At 38.5% G+C, this 17,282-nt stretch overlaps 1 protein-coding gene across 2 annotated transcripts in view; it reads right to left on the reverse strand.

Moving 5' to 3' along the window:
- The window catches only part of sh2b3 (SH2B adaptor protein 3), a 61,577-nt gene extending 44,555 nt beyond the window's left edge, over positions 1-17,022 (reverse strand). Inside the window, exon 1 of one of the 2 annotated variants that reach the window (XM_015377170.1) lies at positions 16,702-17,022. The gene's annotated coding sequence lies outside the window, so the exon portion shown is untranslated. The remainder of the gene's footprint in view (positions 1-16,701) is intronic. The other variant, XM_015377169.1, reaches the window with a different exon arrangement.
- Positions 17,023-17,282: the final 260 nt, after the last annotated feature.

Here is a 17,282-nt window from a genome sequence, read left to right on the forward strand (position 1 = left end):
CGTGAAACATTGCGTCACTACTGTTCCTGGATGTGTCCTGTCACAACAACTAATTTCCTTTCTGTAGTTTTAGAGCATGCTTGATGCAATGCCGCCCTACGTGCCCCCCTCCAGCTGGCCTCCCCCCACCTCGCCGGGAGCCTGTTTCTATCTGCCTGGCCAGCCCAGCGATGACTCAGCATAGGCCGACTACAGAACACGCACGCACGCTCATGCACAGACGCACACTTCCTCTTGCTGTATCCCTCAGGGGGGCTCGACCCGTCTCTGTTCCCAGGGCTTTCCTTCTCTTTTCATCCTCTCGGTTCTCTGGCACGAGGATCGCCAGATGTGCATGGATCCTCTCTTCTCTTTATTTTTACCTCAACCGAGAGCCACGGGGAGAACAAAGAAGGCTAAGAGGGCTTTGTTATTCTTCCTCCGCTATAACCCAGGAACTCTAACCTTAAACTGCCGCTTTGTTACTGTATTATCGTTTTGAATGGAAAAGAAAACAACATTCAGCTGGAGATGACAAAAAAAAAACCTATATAGGCAAGTTCAAACATACAAAACATGGAAGCCGTCCAGCAGGACATGAGTCAATACTTCAGCATTTCTTCCTTTCATTCATCCTCATCTTCTGTAGATCTACGTGCTAAAACACTGATCGTGTGCTTTGTTATTTAAAGAAACATGTTTTCCTGCTGCATGGGCAACATTGACAGCAAGCCTAACAGCAAAATCTCAATCTGACACTACTTCAAGGGCTCGACCTCTTGTTGCATCTGTTCACCTTGATAACCATATCTATGCAACACTATAGTGACTTTAATGCCCTCTTCACAGGTATGTGGGTGCTGAGGAGGGGGAAATGGAGGATCCATTTGCATGTTCCCCTAATATCTTGCAGTCTTACTCAAAACAATATGGATAGCAAAAAAAATGCATTACTGGCTGCACCATATCTTTTTCTATTTTGACAAAAACTGAGTTACTTTATACCACAGCTGCTTGATCAATAATAATTTGCAGTTGAATAAAAATTCTCAGTTTCAACATTTTTGGCCCATTTTTGAGTACACCTCATATATAGCTGCCCTTTATTTGTATTTATTACCATTGATCTTGCAAGGGTGAGTAACCCCCCCACAAGTCGCTCACTGATTTGTAATAAAATCTTGAATTGGCCTGAAGACTCAGCAGTCTAACATGGTGAGATGGTGCAGCATGATCGGAGCTTCTTGTACGCTGGCTCATTAGGGGCGCAGCCTTAAAGCAGCACTGTTTAACTTTTAGCCACTAGGTGAGCTAGACTCGCAACTTCCCAGTTTAGCCTCCCTGAAGGCAACACTGGATCATCACAAAAATGAAGCTCAGACTGCCTTAAAGCTGCTTTCTGGATCTCAGAGCTCAACTTACATAGGCAGATTTTTGAGACTGTCAGCCCCCATAAAGAGATGCTATAAACAAAAGCCATTTAATATACCTCACATTAAGCCAATACTAGGGTCAAAAGGTATGCAGTGTTGCTTTAACGCTAGCTGAACAAAGAAAAGTAATAAATGAACGTCTGTAAAGGCAGAGGCTTATACAACACGTAGATATTTATCAGTGTGACTTGTGGAAGCCCAACTGCAGGGAGGTCCTATTTATATCTGCAGAGCCCGGTATCAGCTCTCACACACCACTGTAGGCTCCCTGTCGTCCTCGGTTGGGAAAAGCTTGTTTGATGCAGCAGACGTACACACACAGACACACTAATGTGGTCTCTGAGCTTGCAGGTCAAATATTCATAGCAGGTGAATCAGGGTATGACTGCATGCTGGGTGTCATGCAAAAGCATCTTTTGATGCATTTGTTTAAATATTTTTTTTATCATTACTCCAAGATGTTGAGTTTGAAATTGACTGACTGTTGGTGTGAAAGCTTAGTTCTGTTCATTTACTATTCTGTTTGTAATGAGTTTCTATTGGATTCTCTGTAAGCTACAAAAAAGATGAGCACACCACCGCTAACAGTTCAATAGCTGCCAATGTATCGGATTAAGGGTTACTTTGATCATCCTTTATACCCTATTTCAGCAAAAGGGTGAATGTGTCTGTAAATGTCCCATAACTGATTAATTGATCAATGAAATCAAAAAGTAGTCTCACTGGATCACATAACAAAATGTTCCTGATTACACAACCTTTTACGTGTTAAACAAATAGGCAGACAAGGTTACACAGGGCTCCCGTTAAAATCTTAAACAAATTCAACCTTCTAGATGCACTGAAACTAACCCTTTGCATTATGGGATTTGATTTTCTGTGTTTTACATGAAAGTGAAGAAGCGTAAACATCCTTTTTGAACTTTTTAGGCATGTACACCAAGCAGGCTTTAGTTAGGAATATTTCATAGGGCGTACACCTTGTAAACAGCGCAATGTGCTTGTTCTCACAAATGAAGTTGTCCGTAGGGACATTAGATATTCCACCGTTAACAGCCCATCCGCACTCTGTCACGCTGAAATATGACTAATGGGATGCGACTCGCGCTGTTTGCGAGATGTGATCTTAGTGTGAGATTACGCCAGACTAGAAGGGGAATTCAAGATGGCATGGTGAGGACCGGACGGGCTAGTTTTGAACATTTGAGTGAAGTACATCCCAAAAACAGGGCATACAATTTCTAATATTTTTAGTAAAGGGGGTACGATGCACGCCTGTACACATTGCTAGCTAAAAGCCTGACACCAAGTCAGATCAACAACATCTATTTTGTTCAAATAGATTTTTTTTAATCATAGTTGGAGATCTTTTTTAGTTTTTTTTTTATTTGGGAAAAGTCTTAAATGTTGGAGTTTCAACTGGAACACAAACCAATGCAGTTTAGAAGAACAGGAAAGAATATCCTAGAGTTGGATAAGATTTCAGATATCCTCATGCCAAAGTGTTCACTGAAAGATGCCCTCTTCCCTGAAAAAAATTCAAAGCTTATTCAGATCTGGAAAGTTTTTCAAATAAATTCCAGGTTGTTCCACACATTCCAAGGCAAAAAAAAAAAAGACAAATGCTAAATCCAATTTGAAATAACATTAAAAAGCAATCCAATAAAAAATATGAATTAAAGTAGATCACCAAGGAATCTCTCAGAAAAAGCTTTTGTGTACTTTTCTAATTTCCATTAGTAACTTCATTACAGTTTAAAGTATTTTATTGAGAACAAAATGAGACTTAAATTTAAATCCAGATTTCAAATATAAAACCAGTAGCGATGAATTTACCCATCTATGGATGTATGAATGTTTACCAAGTTTGAAAAATACTTTAAACTTCATACTTTTGCTGATTTCTTAGGAATATTGAGAGAGAAAAAAATACTAAACACATTATTACTTAGTTTAAGCATAATACTTTAGGTATTTCCAAACTTTATCAAGTAGTATAACAATTTATTTAGTGTTTTTTTTCCCCTCAGTTCAGACAAAAACTAATTGAAAAGACCCCGGTAGCCTCTCAGAGAGGTTGTTCCACACCACATGCACTGTTTGGTGCCTCACTCCTGCCAAAATAGGATGTGCTCCTAATTGAGATTACTCATTAGGTAAAATGCAATTTACAACAAGCCACATCCGTCTGACCTTTTTATAGCTCCGGCCCAGTTGCAAAGATCGGCCGGATTCAATCTGTTGCATATGACTCAATTAATCTGCATGGCATCAAGGCCCGCTAAGACATCAAAGGCTCCAGTTTTTTCCCGTAAAATCCGGGTAGGAAAAGAAATAATGAATTTGAAAAATGCAGGAACATGTGCATCACAGACTTTGGATGAAAAAGAAATTTTTATTAGCTCCTCTGAATTTTCAGTTTGTGACTCAGGGTATGAATCAAGAGCTATGGATAAATGTACAGAGGAGGAGGAGATGGCGATTGTGTCAGAGTGCACAAAAAAGGAAAAAGGCTGGAAGGAGAGGGGAATATTAAGCATGTAAAGGAAGAGGAGGAGACGGAGAAACTAAAAATCACAAGGACAGATAGAAATAATGAGAGAGCAGGCAGGAAGGAAGAAAAAAAGGGTAGGCGAGGAGCCAAGAGGAGCGAAGATGGCGCCAAGTTTGCGGGTAAAAGTCCAGGTGGCTGGCGAGAGAGGAACAGAGACTAAAGGATCTCAACTCTACTCTGCCTGGGCAGCAATCACAGAAACAGGAAGCCCTGCCCTGCCCTGCCCTGGCAAGCAGCAACCAGTGCACACAAGCAGAGGCTCTGTGTGCGCTCCCTCTCCTACAGCAGCACACCAGACTGCGCTGTGGTGTCAGGCCCACAGAGATGATTCAAGAATGAAAGAAGAACCTTTGTGCCTAAAGTTAGAAAAACAAGTACTGCTTGTAAAGTCTTCTTCTCTTACATTAGTTTTATGAAATAATAAAGGGAACATGAAAGCATTTTATATAAAAACACTAAACTGCTTTCTCTTACAAAGGCCAGAAAAACACCTGTGATTAAACTCAACTAATACTAATTCATTAATATGGAGAATCTGTTTAACCTTAGCATTTATATATATATATATATATATATATATATATATATATATATATATATATATATATATATATATATATACATATTGTATATCTGTAGCAGCGTGTGAAAATTTATCTTAGAACTCTTCCAAATAACATGGCAAAGCAAGCATACTGCATTGTTTTGAGCAAAAAATCTTAAAACTTTGCATAAATTATGTAAATAAGTATTGTGTTAAGCTAACTGGCTGCTAAAGGCCCTCAGATTTATGTTGATTCACCTGAAAGCAGAGATTATAATCCTATTGGGTTTGTTCTCCATCTGAAAAACAGGACATTTCTGCACTCTTTTCATTCTTCCTACAATCATCAATGTTATCACTGTTTTGCTTTAGTTTTAGCATCTGGTAACTAAGATCAAAGGCATGGGCATAGAAAGGTGATGTGTTCATCCAACCGGGTGCATAGTGTTACCATGGTGTTAACATCTAAAAACACAGCAGTTCCCCTTTGTTTGCAATTAGGGCTGCAACTAACAATTATTTTGCAAATCGATTAATCTGTTGATTATTTCTTCAAATAATAATCGGATAGGCAAAGGTTCCTTAAAGAGGACTTTTTTATTAAATTAAACCAGGTGAAACTAATACTTTTCTACTTAAGGAATTCTGGACAGAGCATATTGACAATTATTTTTTTTTTTATCTCCTCAATGTGCGTTGTTCTGTCAGGTAAATATATTTTCTAGAGTCTCTATACTACAGTTAACTATTAATCGATTACTGAACAAGTAGATGATTATTTTAATAGTGGATTAATCACAATTAATCCGAATTGTTTCAGCTCTAGTTGCAATGCTACATAGGTTAAAAATGCAATAATGACCTCTCAATTAAATGAATACAATTTGCACTTATCAGTCAATCTGCATTGTGTGTCTCTGTGATGCCTCTCGCCTTAATAGGCAATTTCAAGATGCAAAACAGTAGTTATTCAGCCGCTTCTGTTTAAAATATTGGGGAAAAAAATAAATAAAAAGAAATTAGAATGATGCAGTGTTTTTTAATGCCTGGGCCGATTATGATTATTTAGACTATATGTGCTACCAATATGTTTTTTCTTCCTCCATTTACATTATTAAAAATTACACAATAATAAAATGTCAGACAAGTTTTAAATCAATCAAAAAATAAACATTTATAAACAAATCAAACAATACATTAAAAATGGATAACAAATGGGGAAAACAGGATTACATGCCTGCTGAATGCAGTAAAGAATCAGCAAACGCTTGCACGTATCGTCCACTGCCTATCCAAGAAAAAACAAAATATCTTCCAAACAATGTCTCACCTCTATCTGTAGAATAAAACAGGGGTGCACAGATGGAAGTTTTTTGTCCAGATGCATGAAGTAATGCACTTAAAGGGACAATGTGTAACTTATTTGGCTTTTATTTAAAAACAAATCTGAGTATTGCTTTTATAAATACATGTTTTTCCAAAGTCTAATAAGATCCCATTTTATATTAAGGCAATCCACACACCAGAGGGCGCCCTACTGGGTCTAATCTCTAATTGACTACAGTTCCCGAAACAGGACAAACATGTCAGCCAGCGCGTTTTACATCTATGTGACGAACCAGGATAAAACAAGAGCCTACATCAGCATAGCTTTTACCAGGTTGGCGAAAATTTGTGAGCAGACGCAGAAGTTGCAAGCTTTCTGCTGCAAAGTTATGTTAATTCAATAGAACAGTAAAGTTTATTACTGCCTTATAAAAAAGGCTCAGTGGGATCAAGCAACTACCCAGTCTTTCAGGCAGCCGTTTTTACCAAGACTCTCAAGCATTTTATCATTTAACTCATTAGTCAAATGAGTTTGAAGCTAGTCACAGTGGATCTGCATTTTGGAGGCCAACATGCGCTTATTGTTTACTGCAAGGATCAGCAACTAGCTCTGGCTAACCAGTCAGAGGAACCAAAGCTAGCGGAGTTAACAGTAGATCCCAGACTCTGGTTTAAACATTGATGACTTCCATCTGATCAGAACCCGAAGGATAAGTGATAGTGGATAGAGGAATGAGGTGTGGTTTTTATTAATAAATCCTGACGTAACTTAGATCAGACTATGGTTACAGAGATTTTGTAGAAAGTAGATTGAGCTGCTACTTGTTGTGCTGCAGCCGACATCTTATTATTGTCATCAATAACATCGTTTCTGACGGGACACTCAAAATTGTGCAGGCGGTTGACAGTCACATCAATGACACCTCACAGCTTCCATCGTAGGTCTCACAGCGAGGTCGTTAGTAATTCCACTGGATAATGTGCCAGTGTCAAAATCTTACAAACTGAACCTTTGAATATAAATTAGAGGGGTTGATTGTTCGATGCAATCGCTACAGTAAAGAGCAGCATGGATGGATGATTATACAGGCTTCACCTTGCAAAAATGTGATGGTTTGCAGGTTTTTTTCAGCTTTTTATTGTCATTACACTGCCACAAGTACAGAGCAACAAAATTAACTCTACATTTAAACCATTCCCTTTGGGAGCAGTGGGCTGCCATTGTGTGGCGCCCATGGAAAAGTGTGGAATTAAGGGTTTTTTGCTCAGGGAACCAGATTGGCGGTCTTTGGGAGTTTGGCTCGAAAGTAGAACCTCAGGAATCCATACTATATGCCCTAACCACTAGGCCACCACTCCCCCACTTGTTTGATGATGCTGCCATTTGTATGGCACATAGAAGATGCCATTCTAACCTGATTACCACTAGGAGGCACTGTAACTGAGCTAAGATGAAAACGGATACCAATAAGTTTATCACTAAACAGCTGTTCATGCTGGTAGAGTCTTCCTTACATGAATCAACAGACCTGGATTATCACTTCACAATAGAACAATAGTTTTAATTGCTGAAACAGCAGATATTGTTGAAAACTTTTCTGCATCACATTCTAATGTAACAACTGCACTTTTAATTCATCAAATGTCAGATCAATCTGTTCACATGCCAATCTCATTGGTTTTGAATTATTTGTGTGGCTCCTTGTATTTTTCAGCAGAAAACAACCCTGAGTGAATCCACTGGACTAGATATTTCCCTGCACAAACTAACCTGCACCAAAATCTTAAATTCCTTCATCAGCTTTTCACTTATTTAGCTCTGCTGGAGCCTAATGATAAGACATTTATTTAATACAGGATTGTTAGAGGATGCATGCATCTAAAGCCTGAACACCTCTGGGCTAATGCCAAATGTCCAAAATGTTGAATGGAAACTCCGAAAGTCATAACTGCTATTCAGAAAGTCGGAGCAACACAACCATACTCAACTTCAAAACTCAAGATGGTTGCCATTTGCACCGACAACCTGTCCAACGTTCACCATCTCCGCCGAGGAGGTTAGGTTTTCCGCTAGGTTTGTTTGTTGGTTTACTAGCAGGACTTATTGAAAGTAAGGAACAGATTTTAAGGATATTTTTGAAGAACAATCCATTGATTTTTTTAATGATCGAGATCATAATCCGGATACAGGAATTTTTAAAGGATTCTTTAACATTGTGAGATTGGGACATTTGGTGGAAAATGAAGCAGTGACAATTGATATTTTCAGTATCAATAATAATAATAATAATAATGATAATTAAACATCATTGAACTCTCAATGGAGAAATTAACTTCTACATCTTAACCCAGCCCCTTGGGGAGCAGTGGGCTGCCACTGTGCAACGCCTGGGGATCAACTGGGGGTTAAGGGTCTTGCTCAGGGACCCAGATTGGAGGCTGTGGGGATCAAACAAGGTACTTGCAACCTTCTCAGAGCACCAGTACACTGCTCTAACCACTAGGCCACCACTCACCAATTTGGACTAAAAAGTGATGATTATAAAAAGGCAAAAAATGCAAAAAAAACATGAAACGGGAGTATTGTACGTTTGTTAGCAGGATTAGTTATGAACAGCTTTCAATGATCATGTGTATGTTTTAGCTGTAGGTGTATGTCTAAATTTGGGGGAAAGGTTGTTACTTGGCAAAGGTTTGCAGTCTCTGATTGCTTTTCTGAACCAGTGACTGTTTTTAGCAGTGCTAAAACAGCAACATTGAGACATTGATAAACCAGACTAAATGTAAGATTAAATGTGTAATTTAGTCTGGCCCCGATCAATAAGACATCGGAAGATTGTTGATTAGAACAACCCGTTGTTTTTCAAACCATATCTGTGCCTATTGGCGTAATAAGCGCAACAGAAAGCTGGTGGGGGAGTGTAAACAAACAGCCTGTAGGTAAAACTGCGAATACGTCCTTCTTAAAAACGAATGAGCGTAGAGCCTCTTCCTGCTCACGTTTCAACGAAAACCCCAAGTCTAATCCTTCCAAAAGTGATTCCAAAGCTGAGTCGAACTAGAACTGTTCAATAGTTGTTGCCATCTTCCTTGTTGTGCTTTCTCCAGCGTCGTGCAACTTTGTCGCCATGCCCTTAAAACCCCGCCCACTTTGCATCCAGAAATTTAAAACACATCTCTGCGTGGTGATTGGCCCGCCAGTTCTAGGACCTGAAGCATTGATCAAGGCTAGATCACTCGCAGGCACAAATGATTTTGGCCGCTGGCTAGTTTACTAGGCTACCATTAAGTCAATCAGACTTCCCAGTTTTAAGTTCCAAAGACCAGTTAAGTGGTTAAATACCTTATTAGGTACTAGTGGGTATATTGCTTCAATATATGAACATCTGTTAATTTTCAACTATTAGCATTATTACATTGCCAATGTCTTTATTACACAAATCAAAAAAAGCAAAACAATAATTAACTAAAACAGAAGGATGAAATGTATAATGTGAATAAAATGAATCTTAAAATAATTTGTTTAAATCTTGAAACCGTGTAAAAATGTAATTTTAAAAGACAGCACAAGCATGATGATAATAAAGACCACAGAAACAACAGGGTACTATGCGGTCTGTCCCAACAGTCCAGTTATATTTGAGTTAGTTTTTTTTTCTCAGAAGAAAAATGCCAGGAATCCTCTCCACAACAGTCACTATTCAGCATTGTTTTGTCAGGCTGAACAGCCGGGGCCTCACTGGTAGCCAACAAACCAGTTAACACGAACCGACATGATGTGACCTTTCTCCTCATCCCTATCACTTCATGTTTTATACTTGGGTGGAAAAACGCTGCTGTGCCACAGACAAAAGTGGAACAACCTGACATTAGCTGTATGCGGCTAAGTGTTTTTTCTGTTTTTTTACAAATCGTTTGGCTGATTGATTGTCCAAAGCAGAGGACGACAGGCAAAAGTCCTGCAGTGGTTACAGGCTCTGGATGGGCCTGATGCGTGGCGTGTTCCTGTTTGAGTGAGGTGAGATGTAAAAGAGCTTTGATGGCAAACGGAGCAGAAAGCGAGAAACGCGCCACTTACATAATTCAAGAACATATTGTAAGGGAGCAAGAAGTGCTGAAACATGAGACAACTTTGGGCCACAAGTTCCCACCACGGGAGGAAGGCATCAGCTGATTAAAGTCGCAAAGAGAGCTTCAGTCGGTTTTATATTCAAAGCTTGTAGATCTTAAAAAGAAGAAGTAAAAATGATCTGTTTCAGTGAACCCACCTCTAAAACCAAACATCAGACTAAAAGGATCAACTTGCAACACCTACCCTGAAAAGAGGTCTCCTTAGAAAGCTTCAATCCTTTATTTTGCAGTCTTAATGGACTAAACTTTATAATTTTCTTGCTTTTTAAGGTATCAGACCTAAAAAGCCAAACAATTTTCTTTTTCATTTGGGTCCTGGTCAATTTCGCAGATTTGTTTATGTTTTTGTGGGATGTCTGCTATCAACCAGGAGGATGTTTCCATGTTTCGATATTCAACCCAGAATATAACATAAGGAAGATAATTTCCTGGCTCCAACACACAACATCAACCAACATTTAGATAGTAATAGAGAGTAATAAAAAATGTCTTTTTATGACCGTTTTCTGAGCGCACTAGAAAAATATGTCATTTAAATACACAGGTAGGAAATGGCAAAACGAAAGTATGAAGGGAAGGGGTTCAGATTGTGCAAATTGACCCGGATTCTCAGTGTTCCACCTCTGCCTTATTGTTGCATGTATGAACAAAATGCTCCAGCGTACACAGAGCTTTTGTTATGGTTAAAATATTCTCCAGCTCTCTCCTGCATTCCCACAACAACACAATGCAGCTATTCTTAAAGACACACAGAAATCAAGTCAGAGCCACTCTCTGGTCATTTCCTGTGGCGTGGGAAAGGACGGAGAGGAAACTGTTTAGAAAGGTAGCAGTAGAGCTAAGAAAGTGTTTTTTTTTCCATAAATAAGTTACGGTCTCAGTCTGTATGCTGTGCATTATTATGCAGAAACAGGAATTATATAGAAGAAGAAGAAGAAGAGTGTTTGCATAATGATACAGAAAAGCCAAAAAGACAGCTTGTAGTGTTGGCTGAAAGAATTTGCTGTTTGAGAAAATTAGAAAATACAGAAAGTTCCCATTTAATGGATTTTGTGCACCTCTGTGTTGATCTGCTCTTACTAAATTCTGACTAAAAGGATAGGGCTCACTGATTACATGATGGTTACCCAAATACACCCAATCTAGAGGCATGATGGAAAAGATCTGTTGGCAGTGAGCAGCATCTTTCATTCATTAACCTTTACATGTTAGTCTGGCATCTTCACTTCCTGTTTTTTAGTGTCACCCATGTGTTCCCAGCAGCCTCTAGCACTCTGCAAGTCGCACCATTTCCTTACAGCAAGAAGCTTTTTTACCTTCATTTTAATCTCTAATGATAATCCAAAATGGTTTCCCCCATTAAAAGTTAAAAAAAAAAACATACACGATAGATTGATTAGTTTTTGTAATATGAAAAGAAGCCACAGCTAACCCATACCGGTGAAGAACATGCATCCTGCACACAGAAAGACCTCAGTGCAGGATTCAAAGAGAGGCCATGCTGCAAAGCAACAGTGCAGACAACTGCAACAGACTGGAACATGATATCTATTTAATTAGACAAACTATATTAATGTACTTAAACTTATGTACAAAAGACATATTGCTTATTCATTTTCTGTAGTTAAAACACAACTGAAAATGTTGGGAAACAATTTCTTCTTCTACTGCATATCCTATATCCTTGCAGAGTCACAGGGTGCTTTTTGACACCCTAAAAGACACTTACAGGAACAAATTTTACACCTAGTGGCTATTTAAAGGGATTAGTTCGTCTACAATTCACTCTGCTGGATCCTGAGAGGCAGCTGCAGTACCCTGTAATAACTCAAGCATGAACCCAGAGAACCTACGCAACCCTTTACGCACAACGAGCCGTCTGAAGTTCAAATCCAGAAGCTTCTCTGTAACACTGTGCAGCCAACACACACACATACATACACACAAAAAAAATCTGATAAATAGCATGAAAACCTTTGAGGTTTAACATTTCCACCATGCAGTAAGGTTCTTCAAGGCAACACACAGGGCAACTATTTGAAAAATAAACACTGCACATTAAACAGACTCACAGAATAACTAAAAAATTCTTTGCTGCATTTCAACTTAGTTTCTATATGACTAGAGACACTGAAAGCTCTACCTAGCTCCGTACTGGAAATCCTTCATAACACTCTGTTACATTTCTGAGAATCAACAACAACAACTAATCATTCATAACTGGGCTGAGTAAAATCAGCCAATTTCAGCCAATTCAAACATTCACGTTTGAGCCAGGAAGAGTGCAACAGGCTTCTCCGTCAGAACTTTATGAATGACTCATCTCCTGCCCGTAATCGTAATGCCTTTCTGGTTCATTGCGATTTGTGAAATGCACAGCAAGACGCCAAATCTTCGGTGCTGTATTCTGTACGGGAGCAAGCGTGTGACTGTGCGTGTGAAGGGATTTGGCTGAGAGATAATTGACTCCTTCAGTCACTCTGATGTGCTGTGAATCATCTGCAGCCATCTGACTTCCTGGAAGGCTATTTCAGGAGTTCTAAACTTTTCCACATTGGGACTAATGAGGAGCCTTACCGAGCTTTAGCGTTAGCTTTGAGAAAATAACGCAAGGTTCTCGCCTTTCTGCCATCGATTGCAAATCCTGTCTTTCAGTAAACGTTTTCTTAACATAATGCAAAGGAGATATTTTCTGCGTGAGAATGAGATCCTGCTTTCACTTCAGCAGAGGCTCTACTCCCATTTCTGCTAAATACAAAAGAAACAGAAGCGGTATCTAATATGTGTGTTCACAGAAAGAAATGATCATGATCATCCGCCAGATACATTACAAACTTAGAAATATAATGTTGATCCACAATCTTGTTGGAAGTTTCAATTGAAACAAAGCGATCAAGTTTCATAGACGTTGAAGTCGTTGAAGCAGGCTGCTTTCTTTTCAGCAGTTCGATTGCACAACCTGAAGGAGGAAACCTGCAGCCTATGAGCATGTTGGACGTTTTATTTAGCTGCATCCTCGCAGCGCTGCAGCTAGATCCAACCTATAATCAACATTCTTTCAACATAAAGGCAGAGGATCACTGAGAGGAACACATGCCAGGACAACTTAAGAACACTGCTAGCGTAAAAAGCTGAGATATTTGACAGCAATATAAGCCAGATTGTTTGAACACAAGCAGTACAAAAAAAAAAAAGCATGTTTGAATAGAAAAGCGTTCTGTCACCAGAAAGAATGTTTTTTTTTTTAGATTGTTGCACACATCTGTCTTTTATTTTCTATTTTTTCCTCTGGAAAATCTGACCTGCATTTGTCTTCCAAGTTATCCCCTAAAGTCAGCTCTAATCTTTCTCCTTTGACTCTTTTTTAATGCTCATATCCCCTCCCTGCAAGGCAACAGTGGGTCAGAATCTTCTCAAGGTCTCACCCGTGGTATTCTTTGAACCCCTGACGAAAACAGCAAAAACTGATTTCTGTGATAACATCTCAGCTAGAGACATTGTCTGATCTACAGCTGAAAGTCGGGGTTACACGTTGGGCCACTTTTTTCTAATCTTTTTTTCTTCTGTAGTGCATATTTTGCCTGTGCATGAATGCAAGTAGCACGAGGCTTAGTAAGGCCAAACCTAATAAAACAGAGTTTTAAATTCCAAGAAGATGGATTGTTTTGTTTGTCTATCAATGAATTTCTCTGTGCAGAAACTGGCCAACTAAATAATCATGTCAATTTTCAGAAAATCTTGTTAGCAGCGCACTGATCAAGTGTAATGCCACCGTCTGGGGGAAGATCCCAGGATATTTATAGTTGGAAGAATGTCTAACAGAGTTAATATAATTTAGCGCAACATTCAGAGAGGCTTTGATCCAAAGAAAACCCAATTTTATTACATTTTTATCGTTTCTATTCAGAGGGTTTTTGTGTTTCTGTACGGATGGCAGTGGGAGCAGCTCGTTTATAAACAGTAAACTTCAAGAGATTATCCGCCGCGCAAAAAATCCAAGACAAGAAGAAGAACATTCTTTGATTAATTTATAACCATAAATCCTAAGTAAGAGCCTTCAGGCTTAAAAAAAGAAGAAAGAAAAAAGAAAGAAAATTACAGACAAGATTTTGTCTAGGGCTGCCTTTTACAAAGAGAGACCTGAGAGCAGGTAAAAACCTTGAAAGCATGCTAGCAGACGTTACTTCCCCACCCGAGGGCATGTCTGGCTCTTTTTTTGTTCTCAGTGACTCAAGGAGGGACAGCGGTTGCATCTAAATGACTAAATCACAAAGGCATGTAAACCTCAGGTAGGCGCTGGTATTACTACAGACTGTAAACCTTCCTCTCTTTAAGTGTTTCAAAACACCTGGTTCATCATAAAAGGATTATTGGTCGGAAAATCAGTGTGTTGATAAACAAGACGAAACGTTGACGGAAATTGCTGCATAAATTGCTGTCAATAATACCTAATCTAATTTTGTGGTTTTTTTGGAGAAAATTTCTCTAAAATGTTCTATTGGAGAAGTTTTACAACCTTGGTATAATAATGGTCAGTTTTCTGAGGTTTTTATTTTATCATAGTTATATTGTATCAACTGATATTAAGAAATAATGTTGTGATAAAGGTTTGGTGATATGGTCGAGCTACATTTGAATATTTTCAAGGAACGGGCATCAAACACAGATGTGCATTTGCCATTGTCAGAGTCCAAATGTTCTTATGCAAGCATCCCTTCTGCAGGGTTGAAAGAAATAACAACCCAACGACAATCTGGGTTGGATCTCGGTTGCTGTTTCTTGAGGTTAAAAATGTTTTTGCAACATCTTATGAGTCTAGTGCAATAGATGTTCAAAGTTGCATGGGCCAAAGTGAGACTGGTGCAGAGTGATAAGCCTAAACAGCAGTGTTTTAACAGGAGGGCTATTTATTCGATTATTTATTCGATTGATCGATTAATAATCGGATGGCAAACAATTCCTTAAAAGAGATTTTTTTTTTTTACAGAATTTAAACAAAGTTGAGCTAAAACTTTTCCCCCTGAATTCTGGATAGAGAATATTAATGGACGAAAGTTTTTTTTTTTTTTTTTTTTCATCTTAAGTGCAAAATGTTTATATTAGAGCTGCAACTAATGATTATTTTGCAAGTCGATTAATATGTCGATTATTTTTTCCATAAATAATGGGATAGTCAAAGATTTTATTATGAAATTAAACCAGGGGAAACTAAAACTTTTCCACTAGAGTAGTTCTGGCATATTGACAGACGAAAACATCTTTTTTTATCGTGAATGAATAATGTTTATATATTTTCTACAATTTTGGTATAATTGCTGCACTAATTGTCAGGTAAAGGCATGTTTTAGAGACTCTACACTCAAGTTAACACTTAATCAATTGCTAAATTAGTTGACTACTATGTAAATAATCAATAAATCTGATTAAATGTTTCAAAGTAATTACCCAAATATATTATAAACAACAAATAACATGATTCAATCGATTTTTTTTTTTTGAAGCAGAAAATCAACCATTTTAAAAGCAGCTAAAATATTGCAAAATAGTTATTGTTAGTATATATAATGTTATTAAAAACTTGTGCGAATTGGTTTTGTTACAGACCTAAGCAAAAGTTTGGAATAAGTGTCAATGAATATGTAGCATCTTCCTGCTCTTTGTTTAGTTTTCAGACCACAATAATCATCAAGCAGGAAATTGTAGTAGCGTTCTTTCTTCCAGCTGACAAGCAGCGTGCAGCTGCAGGTCAAGAAGGGAGACATTCTATTAGACTCAACAAAACCAGAGGAAAGGTTCATAAACATTAAGAGTAAAAAAGTAGTCTTTGCATTTTGGTAATGGTAATCTTTTCAAACCTGCAGGGGAAAACAACTAATTAATAAATAATGCGAGATTTTCTTTTTTCCTCAGTGCATCACTGTTAATTGACTGTTAAGGACTCAATGAACCAGTTGTGGACTTTGATTTAATGCAGTCATAAAGCAAAACTTTTAACCTTTCTCCAGGGGGGAAAAAAAAAAGTCTTGACCTAAATCTGAACTTTGGAAGAGTCCAGTCAAAATGCCAAGGGTCTAAATTTGAAATTGCTAATGACAAAGAAAGACAGACATGGACAGTAAGGACTGCAGTGGACATAATGGTGAAGATTGAAACCAAGTATCTGCTTCCTCAAAAAAAAAAAAAAAAAAAAAAAGAGTGAAAAAAAAATCAAACTGCATTAAATATATATAAAAAACAACACATTATTAAGGAGGATCAAACTTGATGCTTAGCTTGACATGAGTGTTGCGTCATCACCATGGTGACAGCACACACTTCTGCGCCAAATTGCAAAAAAAAAATATTGAAAACAAAAATTTAACAGACTAAAAACTAACAAAGATGTGTCCATATTTAGAGCTGCCGTATAGAGTTTCTTTGCAGATGCTACACTAAAAATAGCTACGTTTTTAACATGGTCTTTTCTCATAGCAGAAATGTAAAATATTTTTGTTTGTTTTTTTCTTGCAAAAACATCTGCGTAACCAGCTGCGTGCAGGAGGGGAGACCCTTTAAACTCTATAGGCGAGCACATTTCTCAGCGAACTTTGCGAGAGAAAAAAAACATGTGACATTTTCCTCCACTTTAAATAGCGCAGCTACTTGTTTTAAACTTAAAAAAAAGCTGCAAAACTCCTCATGCAGATTAAAGGGAAGAATGCAGGTTAAAATAAAGGTCTGCGATGCGTACTCACGTTCTCCGTTATCTTGGACGGGCACCCACCGCAGCACGACGACTAACCACCAAGTTGGACTTCGCATAACGGAAATGTGCTGGGAGGCAAGTATGCTAGCATCTAGGCGCTGAGCTGGAGCACAACTAAGTGGACTTGAGAGGGAAAAGTTCGCGTTGAAAAGCCCCTTGCTTTCTCTGTCATTGTGTCCGCATGCGGTTGCTCTTCCACGACAGTAAAAAGAGGAAAAGAAAACTTTCAGCCACGAAGTTGATGCTCATTTCCGCCGCGTGATAAAAAAAATGCCGCGGTCCAAAGCGGAGAGGGGAAACAGTCAAGATGGACCAGATGTACGGTACTCATTCCGGAAGCTTTTCAAAATAAAAGAATTAAAGCTTAAAGGAATAGTACACCCAAAAACCGCGGCAGACCAAACCAGATGAAAGTGCGCATTCAGCTCGGCAAAGAACTCGTGCTCTTCCTCAACACTGAAGTCCTCAGACATTTTTCTTTCGTTGTTTCTTTCTTTGCACAGGTAAACAGCACATTTCTTCTTCTACGCTTGCAAATCGGCAGAGCAGACGCTGAATGCGCACTTTCAT

This window comes from Cyprinodon variegatus, unplaced genomic scaffold (assembly GCF_000732505.1).
Source record: "Cyprinodon variegatus isolate N-32 unplaced genomic scaffold, C_variegatus-1.0 Scaffold147, whole genome shotgun sequence".
NCBI classification, from domain to species: domain Eukaryota; kingdom Metazoa; phylum Chordata; class Actinopteri; order Cyprinodontiformes; family Cyprinodontidae; genus Cyprinodon; species Cyprinodon variegatus.